The sequence below is a fragment of the Rana temporaria genome, chromosome 1 (assembly GCF_905171775.1).
Source record: "Rana temporaria chromosome 1, aRanTem1.1, whole genome shotgun sequence".
Classification (NCBI taxonomy): domain Eukaryota; kingdom Metazoa; phylum Chordata; class Amphibia; order Anura; family Ranidae; genus Rana; species Rana temporaria.
Window position 1 is genome coordinate 430,562,722 of NC_053489.1, and position 15,190 is coordinate 430,577,911.

General features: G+C 42.4%; 1 protein-coding gene across 1 annotated transcript in view; it reads right to left on the bottom strand.

Annotated features, from left to right (window-relative positions):
* Positions 1-14,579, bottom strand: part of LOC120915216 (fibrillin-2-like) — a 190,197-nt gene extending 175,618 nt beyond the window's left edge. Inside the window, exon 1 of the mRNA XM_040325539.1 lies at positions 14,472-14,579. The gene's annotated coding sequence lies outside the window, so the exon portion shown is untranslated. The remainder of the gene's footprint in view (positions 1-14,471) is intronic.
* Positions 14,580-15,190: the final 611 nt, after the last annotated feature.

Here is a 15,190-nt window from a genome sequence, read left to right on the forward strand (position 1 = left end):
GAAAAAAACAACATAAAAAATAATGGTAAAATGTGCCATATTATTATTGTTGTCATCATTACTAGTAGTTGTACTAAAAGTAATGATGTGTTTTTTGTGACAATCTTCATCAAAAGGGTACACCTGGAGGAATCATTGGTTGAGAAGGATCTGGGTGTTCTGGTAAATCATAAACTAGTATGCAATGCCAAGCTGTGGTTTTCAAAGCAAGCACAATCATTTTGCCCCTGTACAAATCATTAGTAAAACCTCATCCATAATATGCATTTAAGTTTTGGGTACCAGTTCACAAAAACTATATTGCAAAATTCAGAGAAGGGCAACCAAACTGATTAGAGTCATGGAGGAGCTCAGTAATGAGGAAAGATTGGAGGAACTGTACTCATTCTCTCCTGAGAAGAGGAGATTAAGGGGGGATATGATCAACATGTACAAATACATGAGGGGTCCATATAGTGAACTTGTTGTAGAGTTATTCACTTTAAGGTCATCACCAAGGATAAAAAGGCACTCTTTCGGTCTGGAGGAAAAGAGATTAAATCTCTAAATATGAAAAGTCTTCTTCACAGTAAGAGCTGTGAAAATGTGGAATAGACTCCCTCAAGAGGTGGTTCTGTCCAGCTCAGTAGATTGTTTTAAGAAACGCCTGGATTCTTTCCTAAATGTACATAATATAACTGGATACTAATATTTATAGGTACAATTGATTCAGGGAATATCTGATTGCCTCTTGAAGGATTTTTTCCCCCACTGGAGCAAATTGGATCTTGCCTTCCTCTGGATCAACTGTGGGTATAGTGTATATAGAGGTTTTCTATTTGTGTGTGTTATTTTTTCCCCGTCTGTTGGTTGAACTGGATGGACCTCTGTCTTTTTTCAACCAGATTAAAGTGATTGTAAAGTCTTGTTTTATCCCCCATAAAAATAACAAACATGTCATATTTACCTGCTCTGTTGCAGTGGATTTGCACAGAGCAGCCCCGGATCCTCCTCTTCTCGGGTCCCTCTTTAGCTCTCCTTTCCCCTCCCTCCTCTTCAGTGCCTCCCACAGCAAGCAGCTTGCTATGGGGGCACCGGAGCCAAGTCACAGTGCCCTGTAATCTCATCATCTACAGAGCAATAACAACACGATATCACAAAGAAATTTTCAAAGCCAAGAAACATCATTTTTCTATGGCGATCAGATTTCTTCATTAGCAAAATTGAAAGAATCCGGGAAAGTATTCTGCAAAACAATACCCCCCTCAATCCGGCTGTCAATCAGCCACAAAATACCCGCAGAAACTTTCTACAATCAACAAAGTTCACTCTGGAACCTATTTCCAGCAATACCACAAAAAATATCATCGGTGCCTTGCGGAACAGCACATCGCCCAATGATATCATCCCCACTAAACTGTTGAAGGATTGTGCCGACATTCTGGTACCACCCATCACACAGCTTATAAACCAGTCTTTTAAGGAAGGCATAGTGCAATCCCTGCTGAAAGAGGGCACAATCCAGCCCATCTTGAAAAAACCGAACCTGGATCCCAAGGACCCAACTAACCGCCGTCCCATAACAGGCCTAAACGTTCTCTCCAAGATAATGGAGAAAGTAGTGGTACAACAGCTGCAACAGCATCTAGATACCCATAATCTACTGGATCCATTACAATCAGGCTTCCGTCCTGGACACGGGACAGAAACGGCCTTACTTAAAATATGGGACGACGCACTCGAGGCCGCAGACGAAGGAGAATCTTGTCTCCTGGTTCTGCTGGACCTAAGCGCAGCCTTTGACACGGTAGACCACAAACTGTTACTGATGCGACTAGCTTCGGTAGCAGGAGTCGCAGAAGGTGATTTACCATGGTTTTCTTCCTTTCTGGAAAACCGATCACAAACAGTCAAATTGGGTTCCTTCACGTCAGAAAAGCGCACGGTGTCATGTGGAGTCCCCCAAGGATCACCGGTGCTTTTCAACATCTATCTTCGCCCTCTCTTTGACATTATCAGTAGCCAAGAACTACTCTATCACTCTTATGCAGACGATACGCAACTGTACTTGCGCATCGGCAACAAAAAGAATCATCATCCCAGTTTAGAGAAATGTCTCTCTTTGATTGACAACTGGATGACCAAGAGCTATCTTAAACTCAACAGTTCTAAAACAGAACTCCTTGTGTTTCAGGCCAGCCGAAAGAGTCAAGTGGTAACAACTTGGACACCACCGCCCATTCTGGGCCAAATCATCAACCCTAGCTCCAAAGTCAAAAGTCTCGGGGTCATTTTTGACACCTTTATGACAATGGACGCACAAATAGGGTCAGTAGTCAGCGGAGCGCACCATCTGTTGCGCCTACTACGCAGACTTATTCCATTTATCCCCAAAGAAGACGTAGCAGTCGTGGTGGGAACAATCGTGAATTCCAGACTGGACTATGCTAACGCCCTGTACCTCGGACTCCCAAAGTACCAAATCTCCCGTCTGCAAGTCGTTCAGAATACGGCCGCCAGACTGGTGACTGGGAAAAAAAAATGGGAATCAATCTCACCTTCGTTGAGAACCCTTCACTGGCTGCCAGTAAAAGAGAGAATTGCATTTAAAGCACTCTGCCTGACACATAAGTGCATCCATGGGAAGGCTCCGCAATATCTTTGCGACAAGATAGAACCTCACAATTCGAATCGCGTTTTGCGATCCACCGACCAAAATCTGGTCAGGGTACCAAAAACTAAATACAAATCCAAAGGAGAAAGAAGGTTTGCTTTCCAGGGTCCTAGACTATGGAACGCTTTACCAACCAGCATTCGGTTGGAGGAAAACCACCTGACTTTCAGAAGACGAATCAAAACTCTGCTCTTTTGAGGTCATGAGTCATAAACAACTAGCGCCCAGAAGCGATTCAGTTCGCATGTGCTGCGCTCTATAAATTTTTCATTCATTCATTCCTGTGTCCATTCAAAAATGGAGCCCTGACCTGGCCCCGTCCCTCTCTCCCCTAATTGGCTAGCCTAGCTAGACTTTGATTGACAGCATCAACAGCCAATGATGCCACTGCTGTGTCTCAGCCAATCAGGAGGGATAATATCGGATGGCTGAGACATTCCTGGACATCGCTGGACAGAGAAAGACCTCAGGTAAGTATTAGGGGCACTGAAGGGGGCTGCTGCACACAGAAAGCTTTTTATCTTAATGCATAGAATGCATTAAGACAAAAAACCTTCTGCCTTTACAACCCCTATGTAACTATCACCAAAAGATGAATGTAGCAGCAGACTCTGACTCTGCTTTGGAGGAAATAAACATATATAAACATATATAGTATAACATTCTTTTAAGAATAGACCAGCTCTCTGCTAATCTAGTTATAGTACCCACGCTGACACAAAATTCAGCCTTCTTTTATCACAGTTAACAGAGAATTGTCAGGAGCAGGAGAAAGCCATGGGACCTAGGGCTTTGAAGAGAGATAAGAAAACACTGCAGATATATGTGCCCAGGTCAAATTTCATGAATCGGGTTTACATCTAATTCTAGATAGGTTGGTATTTTTTCACTTCCACAAATGGTGGAATAATTCTTCATAATAGTTTTTATATCTATCCTTCTAATAACAATCAGTTATGAAAACACTGCCTGCGTATATGTGTCTATCTTTTTCATATTGTTTTTTTTGTACAGATGGGGCTGATAGCTGTTAGCTTTTAGAGGCATATTTCATTGTTTATGCCTCGGAAGCAACTCTAATTGACCCAAATATGCGTGTGCACTTTGTGGCATTTAAATTTTTATTTGAGAGCATCGTTAGTGCAGAGTTCCAGCCTTTTAATGTTTATTAAAAGTCAACAGCTACAAAAAGTATAGCTGCTGACTTTTAATAAACAAGCACTTACCTGTTCTATGGTCCAGCAATGAGGTCGCCCGGAGCGTCGCTCCTCTCCCCGCTCCTCTCCTCGGTGCCTCCATTTACACTCTGGGCACCCAGCTGTGACAGTCGCGCTGCGCTCCCGGAGTGGACAGGCAATCTTCTGGGACCTGTCACATGTCCCAGGAGTTAGCTTATAGGGAGGGACCTACTTGGTGCAGAGGAGGAGTCGCCTAGGCGGCCCCTAGTTGGAAGTAGGAAGTGGGACAGGAAGTCCCACTCCTAATGAAGCCACTCCCCCCCCCAAAAAATGACATGCCAAATATGGCATGTAAGGGGGCGAGGAGTGCTTAAAGCGGAAGTTCCACTTTTGGATTGAACTCTGCTTTAAGGTGCATGAAAAATGTCCCAAACCTGCATTCAGAGAGGAGCTTACTGGCATAATTTTACACACATCTGCACATAAATCCATGTATGCATGTAAATTCAATCTAGTGGCTAGAATAGATAAATAGTCCATCTAAAAAAATGTGCTTATGCATATACTGTACTGTACGCTTGCAAGCACTATATGCCCCTTTCAGAAAGATCCAGCCTAGATGGGAGTATTTTTGCTTCTTTCATGGTTGTGTGCTACTGTATCCATGTATATGGTGGTGCGATTGTAAACACACAGCGAGTACATCGTAAGGGTGTATGCAAAAAACTGAACTTTCTCAATTTTTTGCTTGCATTCTTGTTTATGATAGCACCAATGATAGCATCAATGATAGGCTGCACACTGAACCTGGGCTGTCTGGGCGGAGGAAAAATGCCAGGAATTACTCTGTCAGCTCATGAGCAAGAGCAAGAAAGGAGGCTGGAGATGGTTGCACAACTGAAGGACGTACCCAAATGGAGGAGTTTTGTAGCCTTACAGGTTTCCAAGTTCCAAGTTTGCAGGGGAACCAAAAAGAGAGCTTTTGGCCTGGAATCCCGTGTGTATGCTCCATCTGACTTTTTCCAACAGGAAAACTGCCGGGAGAAAAAAGAGAGCAGGATCTCTTTTTTCTCGTCAGGAAAAAATCCTAGCAGGAAAAACGTTCGTCTGTATGCAATTTCAACGTGCAAAAAAAACATGCATGCTCAGAATCAAGTTGACACATGCTCAGAAGCATTGAACTTCATTTTCTCGTCGTAGTATTTTACGTCACCGTGTTCTTGGCAGTCAAAATTTCACCAAACTTTTGTGTGACCGTGTGTATGCAAGGCAGGCTTGAGAGGAATTCCGTCGGGAAAACCATCTTTTTTTTTCCAACTGGAAATGAAAACTTTGTGTTAATTATGGCAAAAGAGGATACGTTAGGGATTGTCAGTTCTTTCTCAGGTCCTAGTCTTCTGTCCTTGCAACCAGTGCCATTCAAAACCTTTTTCCAGGCATGCCTTTGCACGCATAATGAACTGTGCTGATTATGTCACTAAGCTGGAAATATAGATTGTAATTAGTCTACTAAGACAGAGCAAGTGGTTATCCTGGTGGCTTTTTGTGTTTGCTTGTAGGACACAATGCTCCTCACAGCCAATAAATGAACATCAATCTAAAGATGCTTCTTGCAGATAAAGATTGGGCATGCATCTAGGTAGTTATTATACAGCTGCTTACAACGCAATACTGTACATAAGTAGTTAAAGAAACTGTAACTTTTTTATCCTCTTTCTTGCATAAATACTGAGCAGCAACCTACTACAAGAATTCAGTAAAAGTCCAGGCTGTTTATACAAGAGTTATCTTCCTGCCCCACGCTGAAGAAGTCCCGCCCACAGGATGTAACGCGTATGGGAGGAGGAGCCACGCCTGACGTCACCCGCGATCGCCGCAGTACTGCATACTGATCACAATACACGCTTGTCAGCTGGCACTCGGCTCAGAGAGCCTTAGCATGTGAGTTGCCTGTTTTTACTGTGCTTATTTTAAATAAACTGCACTACTGAGAGCATTAGATCTCTCTCCTTTTGTGTCCTTTTATGTTGGATAATTGCTGCTGTCACTGGTTGGTTTTCCACTGAGCTGCCAAAGAGTTTTTTTTGACACATCTTATCTGGATCCTATGATTGATTACCATGAGCAGTGACCTTTTAAGGTCGAATGATTGAGGTGAGAGGCCATCCTTATTCACGGTGGAGGATATTCACTTGGTCATTTCTTGTTATCTGCACCACGTGATTGGAAATATATTGGATTGCTTCTTTTTTCACATTCACTTATGGACTTTACTTATTTTATGTTTTGCGCTGCATTGTTTATATTATGATTTTTTATGGGACGTTTTATTTGAATTTATTCTTAGTGCTGGCTTGCAAATTTCTGTATTATTGATTGTTTTTTTCCAGCGCTGAATACCTTTTATTGTTTTTTATACCTTTTTAACCACACAATTGGGTAACCAGATTTTGTTTGACTATAATATACTGTATATACAGTATAAGTGATCAGGGGAAATTGAATGTAAAGTATGTCTATTTAGTGTCCATTTAGATCTATTATTCATGCCAAAAGATCGACTGGGTGCTGACATACGACTTTGATATGTCTTTGTGTGCTAGATAACACATTCCACTACATTCATTACATTTATGCCGCATCCAGATAGCCTTCTATGATATGCTGCCTGCATGAGAGCATGAAGGAGCACAAGAAATTATGTAAACATCATTTTTCATGACTTTTTATGCTTCACATACATAGGACAAACAGCTTCAGAGAAGATTTAAAGTGTACCTGTCAGGATAGAAAAATGGGATCTGCTATTGGCAAACCATCCTTAAATGTGCAAGGTGTGTGGTTGTCAAAACCTAGTCAGTGATCCAACACAGGTATGCAGGTTCAAAAGTCCCAAACTGCACTACTTAGTTAGTAGGGTTAGGGTATGAAAAAGGGTGACAGCCACAAAGCTTACAGCTTTAAAGACTATTTTTTTTTTTTTTCACATTGGGATTGCAGATGAGGCTTCTTTCAAGTGCTTTAAAGGCGCTTTTTTTAGCGCTAAAGTGCGTGGAAAATGCCCCAGTGTGAAAGGGGTTCCTAGGTGCGTCAAGTGTCTGGGTGTTCATTCATTCTATTGGCTAGAATATTCATGTATTCTGGTCATTGGAAAGAATGAACTCTAAAATGCTAAATGCGTATTTAGACACATTTATGCAAGTAGGGCTTTTTTTTTTTTGCAGCAAAACATTCCTCTCCTGAATGCGCTGGCACTGATTTTTTTTTCTGTGTCTAAATGTTTCTGCCTATAAACGCCTATAAATGTCTATGTATGCAAGGACATATAGGCTAACGCAGTGGGGCAGTTGGAGGCAGAAAAAAAAAAGTAAAATGCCCTTAAAAGTGGCGTTTTTGACACCCAGTGTACATGAGGCCCAAAAAACAATATACTGTATATATTCCCTTAACAATGCAAAGAATGGCTGCCCCAAGTTTCAAAATCAATAGGTTTAATGTCACATTGTCACCTATCATTGAGTTTATTTTTGAAACTGCTTTTCTTAGTGATTGGTTAAAACTGTAACTAAAGCCACGGTCCTTAGTATTTAACAGATGAAACTAAGGCCATGAGACCCAACTATGAATGGAATACTCTATATGCAATACTTTATTTTTTCTGAAATTCCACTCGTCTAATCTAATTTTCAATTCAATAATGTAGAAATGATACCAACTTTCAAGTCCAAGTATAATCATGTAAAAAAGTTTGGGACACTCCAGCTGATCCACTGATGTTACATTTTTAAAAGGTCCCATAACTTGATGCCGACTTTCACCCATCAGATTAACTTTGTTTCGGTTGCCCCTACCATCATCCCTCTTGCACAACATCAAAGACTTGCAGTGCAGCTCACAATGTTTTGATTACTCGCTTGGCGAGGGTGACAAAGGGTTTCCACCACTCCCTCCTGGAAAGTGTAAATGCAATTTATAGAGGATGGGCTGCCTTCTCCGTACAAATTGTGACAGAGGAAAACCCTACTTTTCCTTCCGTCTGGCGGATCGGATCGGGTGAACACGGACATACGGTCCATGTTCATCCGATCCCCCCATAGGGGAGAGCAGAGAAATAACAGGGCGGTCCCTGCACAGTGTGCGGGGACCGCCCTGTCATCCGCCGGCTCAGCGGGGATCAACGGAGCGATCCCCGCTGAGCAAGCGGAGGTGCATGGGGCGGATCATTACTGATCCGCCCAGTGTGAAAGAGGCCTTAGGCTTTGAATGAGCCTAAAGGCATTTTGGAAACGTGCTGTGGACCGATAAAATACAAAAATGACCCTTTTGGCTATAGTAGCCAAAAGAACATTGATATTAAAAAAAGGAGAAGCATCTGAATAACAGAACACCTTGCAGAAACATTTTGGCCCGGATTCACAAAGCACTTGCGCCAACGTATCTCAAGATACGCCACGTAAGTGCAAATATGCGCCGTCGTATCTGTGCGCCGGACCCATAAACTAAGATACACCTAAAAATAGGCTTCATCCAGTCGACATAACTTGCCTACGCCGGCGGCGTAGCGTCGGCGATTCAGGAACGTAAGTGCGCCCGACGCAGGCTACGACTGGTACGCGTAAGTTGTACGTCCGGCGTAAAGTTAAGCCCCATAAAGGAGGTGTAACCCAGCAGCAGACATGCAAAGGTCTGCACCAAGGAATACAAGCCGGCGTATTTTACGTAGTTTACTTTGGATGTGAGTCTGGCTGGGCGTAGGATATGTTCATGGCGTAGGCAGTGATCCGGCGTATCTTAGGCAGTTGTTCCGACGTGGTTGTGAGCATGCGCAGGGGGATGCGTCCACGGCAGGATGCATGCACAGTTCGTTAAACGTACTTGTCTGGCGCTCGGACCATCATTTGCATGGGGTCACGCCTCATTTGCATGGGTTTGCATGGCTCACGCCAACTTCCACCTACGCCGACTTACGCCTTCGAAACCCAGCGCAGTTTTGGCAGCATTGGCTTTGTGAATTCCATGCTTGCCTTTCTGCGCTGCGTCGGCGTAGCATATATTATTTGCGCTACGGCAGCGTAATGTGCGCCCGCTCTCTGTGAATCCGGTAATGCATATGTTTTGCAGAAGATGGTGGGCCTTAACGCCCGCCCATATGATTCTATAAAGCCTGAGGTTTCTCTGCACTCGGCCTCTGATTATGATCTGGAATTGGCCAAATAGGCTCCTGATCATGCGACCACTGTAACAGCCAATCACATAAATCAGATTATCTGTCCCAACCCCCGGAGTTAAGATCCCCTCGGAGTGCCGCCGAATGGGGTGGGAAGAAATTAAGCTTGTTCTCTATGGAGCTTCCTTTTGCTGCAATTACAGCTGCAAGTCTTTTTGGGGCTGTCTCTACCAGCTTTGCACATCTAGAGAGCTGAGGATCTCTGCAGCTCCTCCAGAGTTACCATGCTTCTCTAAATAATGCTCTCCTTGCCCAGCCTCTCAGTTTAGGTGAACAGCCATGTCTTGGTAGGTTTGCAGTTGTGCCATACTCTTTCCATTTTCAGATGATGGACTGAACAGTGCTCCTTGACATAGGCGTGTGCACATGGTGTATGCTTTCCCATGCGGATTGATTTTGCTGCCCAGTTATTTAATTGAGGTTCAAATCACACCGGAATGCAGAAAAAGTAGTGCATGCATTACTTTTCAAAAGCGTGTCAGACCAAATAGCACAGTACTGCGGTATCATGCGGCTTGGTGCCCCCATACACACTGTAATTGTGATCTGCATTTGGGGTCCCGTTAATATTACATTGGAACCTGCAGCAGATCGCACAGGCAGTGCGTTTGGATAGTGGTTTCAGGAAATGTGCTCCAAACATGCCTTTCCCCTACCATTTTCTGGTGTGAACTGACCCTGAATGGAGGAGCTGGGCAAAAAGGGCTTGAGAAGTGCATGTGACAGGTTCCTCAACTCTATTAACCCCCGCCCCACTGGAAATTTGCAACGATGGGGGTCATCAAAGCATACCAGCAGCACAAAGGTCACATCAGATTAATAGTAGAGCCCGCCACAGAAGGAGAGATTTTGTTTCCTGCAGTCAGTGTCGATGGGGGAAGCCCTTCTACAGAGCTATTGTGTGTCTCCCGGCGGGATAGCCACTAGAAATAATTACATGTAAAATCCGACAGGCTGGTTGTACCCAAATTGATACATTTAGTCTGCCCATACATGGTTCTAAACTATTTGAACCATCTATGGCCAGCTTAAAGTGATATTAAAGTGATTGTAAAGGCAGAAGGTTTTTTATCTTAATGCATTCTATGCATTAAGATAAAAATCCATCTGTGTGCAGCTCCCCCCTCAGCCCCTCTAATACTTACCTGAGCCCCATCTCTATCCAGCAATGTTGTAGGAATGCCTCGGCTGCCCGGGATTCCCCTCCTCATTGGCTGAGACAGCAGCATGACTTAATTGGCTCCCGCTGCTGTCAATCACAGTCAGTCAGCCAATTTAAAGAGAAAGGGGGTGGGGCCTGGTCACGGCTCTGTGTCTGAATGGGCACAGGGAGCTGTGACTCGGCTTAGGTGCCCCCAAAGCAAGCTGAACTCAACAAGAGGGAGGGGCCAGGGGAGCCGAAGAGGGTCCCGAGAAGAGGAAGATCTGGGCTGCCCAGTGCAAATCCACTGCACAAAGGAGGTAAGTATAACATGTTTGTTATTTTTACCTAAAAAAAAACAAGATTTTACAATCACCTTATTGTTTTGTTTTTTGTTTTTAACAAACATGTTATACTTACCTGCTCTGTGCAGGAATTTTCCATAGAGCAGCCTAGATCCTCCTCTTCTCGGGTCTCTTGCTGGCGCTTCTGGCCCCTCTCTCCTGCCGAGTGGCCCCATAGCAAGCAGCTTGCTATGGGACACCCAAGCTGTGCCGCTGCTCTGTGTCCATTCAGACATGGAGCCGTGGCTCAGGCCCACCCCCTTTCTCTCCTCATTGGCTCACTGACTTTGACAGCCAATGGCGCCCTCTGCTGTCTCAGCCAATGAGGAGGGAAAATCCCAGACAGCCGAGGCTCTCGCGGAACATCGCTGGATCGAGATGGGGCTCAGATAAGTTTTAGGGGGGCTGCTGCACACTAAAAGTTTTTTTAACTTAATGCACACAATGCATTAAGAAAAAAAAAAAAAACTTCTGCCTTTACAATCAATTTAATTTAATTTGCCACTTATGATCCCCTACTCCGCCTTAGCTATCCAAATACTAAATGAACCATACCGAAAGTGGGTCGTACCCAAGGCAATGTAGTGGGTGTTCACTGGTTTATGTGGATGGGACGATGGAAATAAATGGCAAATGCCTGTATTTTTTGCAGATGTTACATGACCCTGTGAAGTTCAGCTATGTCACGCATAAACACTAACAGACTTTCCATATTGTTACGCATTATTACAGATCCCAGTTGCAGCAACATACAACTGATTTTATATTTTTTCCTGGCTAGAAAAAAGATTCATATGTCTGTGCATAGCACAACTTTCAAGATGGTTTAATAAACGGCTTTAAAATGTGACTGTAACAAAATGAATAGGATAACTTTCACATAGCTTAGAGCGTCAGCTCCTTCTGTGGCATGGCAAATGGTCTGGGTACTGTGAAAATCACGGTGGAATTAATTTTCTTAAATCAGATGCATGCTTATACAACCACCTTAAGCGACTAACGCACAATCAATAATAGTATTTAACAGCTCCCTAGATAAGAGGATCACACTTTCATCTTTAATTATATTAATTGATTAGTATTTTCAATATTTTCATAAACGCAGATGTTTTCCTTCATAATTAACACGAAGCCTAGCAGTTAGCTCAGAAGGAGCCCACAGCTGCCGGAACAGCCCCGTCTTCCACTTGCTAGCAACATCCCTTTGCTGCCATCTCACGGAACGCGCCCTTTTTAAAAAAAATACCTTCATTCAAACAGCGGAACGCTCATAGAAATAAAATGAACGTTCACAATGGTCTGCATGAAACTCAAGTCCTATGAAAAGTTTTTAGGTGGTTTGTTCTGATACATAAAAAAAAGCTGCTGGCTTCAATGCACAACATATATATATATCTATATATATATATATAGTTCTATATATATATATATATAGATATCTATATCTATATATATCTCTATATATATATCTATATATCTCTATATATATATCTATATATATATATATATATATATATATATATATATATATATATATATATATATATATATATATATATATATATATATGGCTATATCTATAGATAGATAGATAGATAGATAGATAGATAGATAGATAGATAGATAGATGCATGTTATTGCTCACTAAACCAACTAAACCAATATAAACTTTTTAACAAATTAGCAAATATATATGGGACACAGAAAATAATGGAGTTGAACTTTTTTATATCACTGAGATAACTTGCCACACGTTTTCTATTATAGCTTGAAAATCTCTATGATAGATATAAAATAACATATATATATTCATGTATCATCGTACAGGGAGGGGGGGGGGGGGGTTACTTAAAACTGGAGCACTCAGAATCTGATGTAGCTGTGCATGGTAGCCTATCCGCTTCTAACTTGAGTTTATTAAATTAAGCCTTGACAATAAAAACTGGAAGCTGATTGGTTTCTTTTCAGAGCTGCACCAGATTTTGCACTCTCCAGTTTTAGTAAACCCCCCCCCCCCCCTCACAGTACGGTTCAAGTACACATGAAACTAGCCTTCTTTATTAGGATTAGGGTTCACAAACCTAGTATAGAAACCTAATTACTGAAGCAATTATAAGACAAAAAATGAACTGTAGTCTGTGAGCATGAAATAAAAGCCATTGCTAATTACCCAGAACCAATCAGTCCATTAAATACATTAAATCAATGTTAGAACGATCTGTAAGGCTGATGTCATACGGGTGTTTTTTTTCCGCAGCAATTACCCGCCCCTCTTTTATCTTGCTAAGAAACTCATAACGAGTCGCTAACTTTTCATTTTTAAGTGATTTGCTGCTCAGCCGCCCAGCGATCGAGATTCAGCAGCTTTTTGCTGGAAAAAACGCTAGCGACAATCGCTCTTCTTTCGCCCATACGGTTTAGCCAGAAATCGCTACTTGAGAGCGACTTTTAGCCGAGCCCAACCCAATGCTAAAGCACTAGCGCAAGCGCCTCGATTTATTGGATAGCTGCAAATCGCTGTTCATCACTGGCATTAGCGATTTTTCTCCGTTACAAAATCGCCTGTGTGACATCAGCCTTTTGGTGCCTGTACACGCTTTGATAAATGAGCAGTTTATTTTAGGATCACTTTCTTCCGATAGGAATAATTGACCTATGATTGGCAATCCAACTGATCGATGTGCCACAGACATAAATGAGCAGTTTCTTTTAGGATCAATTTCTCCCGATAGGAATAATTGACCTATGATTGGCAATCCAACTGATCAATGTGCCACAGACATAAATGAGCAGTTTCTTTTAGGATCAATTTCTTCCGATAGGAATAATTGACCTATGATTGGCAATCCAACTGATCGATGTGCCACAGACATAAATGAGCAGTTTCTTTTAGGATCAATTTATTCCTATAGGAATAATTGACCTATGATTGGCAATCCAACTGATCGATATGCAACAGACTGGGAAGTGGATTATGATCGATAGTTGGAAGATGCAATCGTAAGTTACCAATTACCATGCAATCTCATAATCTGATCGATCAATTATCGATTATATTCATGACCAAAGCATCTTAGTGTTGCTGATCGATCCAAATTGATCAATCAATGATTAGTTTGATTGAATCCGATCGAAATGAAATCTAAATCAATCAGAAGGGGAGTTAAGGCGATGTTTGCTGATTTGGTCATTTTGATCAAACCGTGCGTTGATCGGATAATAAAATCGAAGCACCAAAAAAAAACACTAAAGCTTTTTTTTTTTTTTTTCATTGAAGTGAAGCACAAAGGAGACTTGAAAGCTATAAAATAATGCAGAACTGTAATCCAAAACCATTGCTCCAACCGTGCAACGCACATATGCCGAGGGGATGTTACCAAAGACTGGAAGAGGTGGAAAAAGAAAAATCAGGATTTTCACTAAGGAGCGAGACTGAAGCAGAACTTTACCTTGATGGTCTAACTGGGCTAATAATACTGCTGACACTGCACACTTCTACTTGGAGCTCACTACAGCTGGCAAACTGTTCTACAACAATGAAGCCACCGCAGGACCAAATAGCCATACACAATGAGATGGAGACCTTATCCTATTGTTCCCTGCACACCCTTCAACTGCCAAGGAATTCTTAAGGATGGCAACCAGCTCGCCTTAGCGCACGGCACATCTGGACGTAAAAATTAGAACTTACACTTAGAAATTGCCCTTTTTTTTCCCAAACTAAGATCCTGAGCTAGCATAGGCGCATCAGTTGCTTTGCGTACATTAAAAAAAAAAAATAATAAACGTTACTATTAAACATTGCAAACAATTACAAAATAAAATTGCTACATAAAAGAAAAACACACAAACAAAACAACAACAAAAAAAAGCATAAAATACAACTACAATGAGAGCGTGCCCTGGCCAGCTAGAGCTAGGTATGTACCTTCAGGTTCTGGAGGGTGGTAAAGTGCCCAGAGCTTCTTTTGTTTAGTGGAGACTGGACAGAAGAGAAAGGAGTAAAGATGTGTTCCCTGGGAGGAAAGAAAGGTAGTGCTTCCCCCAAATTGGGCAGGGGGAGTGTCTGGTGGTGGGTGCAGAAAGAAGTCCAGCCTCCCCACATTCTTTATCCAAAAGTTTCTAACTTGAAGTAGAGAGAGGGTGATGGGAGCCAGAGAGGAAAGGGAAGGGGGGGTAAGGGAGGGGGGGGGGGGGCTGAGAACTGGAGACTTTATCACCTAGAAGATTCAGACTCTACTCATTAGTCAGAAATCCCTAGTGCTTACCCCTTGATCCAGCCCTGCACCAGCATTCCAGATCATTTTCTAGCTCTCAGGCATTGATACAATTGAGTTTTTTTTTGTTCTCTGTTCATTGAAAGAAGTCAATTGCGTGCGTAAAGGCTGAAAATGTCACATAGCCTGCCTGCAATGGATTGATTCATTTACATACAATGAGGTTTATTTAAGAAACGTCGCAATTAATTCGCTTATCACTCTGATGCCTCGTACACACGACCGTTTTTCACGACGCGAAAACTGCCACTTTTTTATATTGGCCGTGAAAACCGGTCGTGTGTATTCTCCCTAGCAGTTTTCTCGCCGAAAAAACTGCCTGCAAAAAAAATTAAAACCAGCTCTCTTTTTTTTCTTTTGTCTTTCCCGT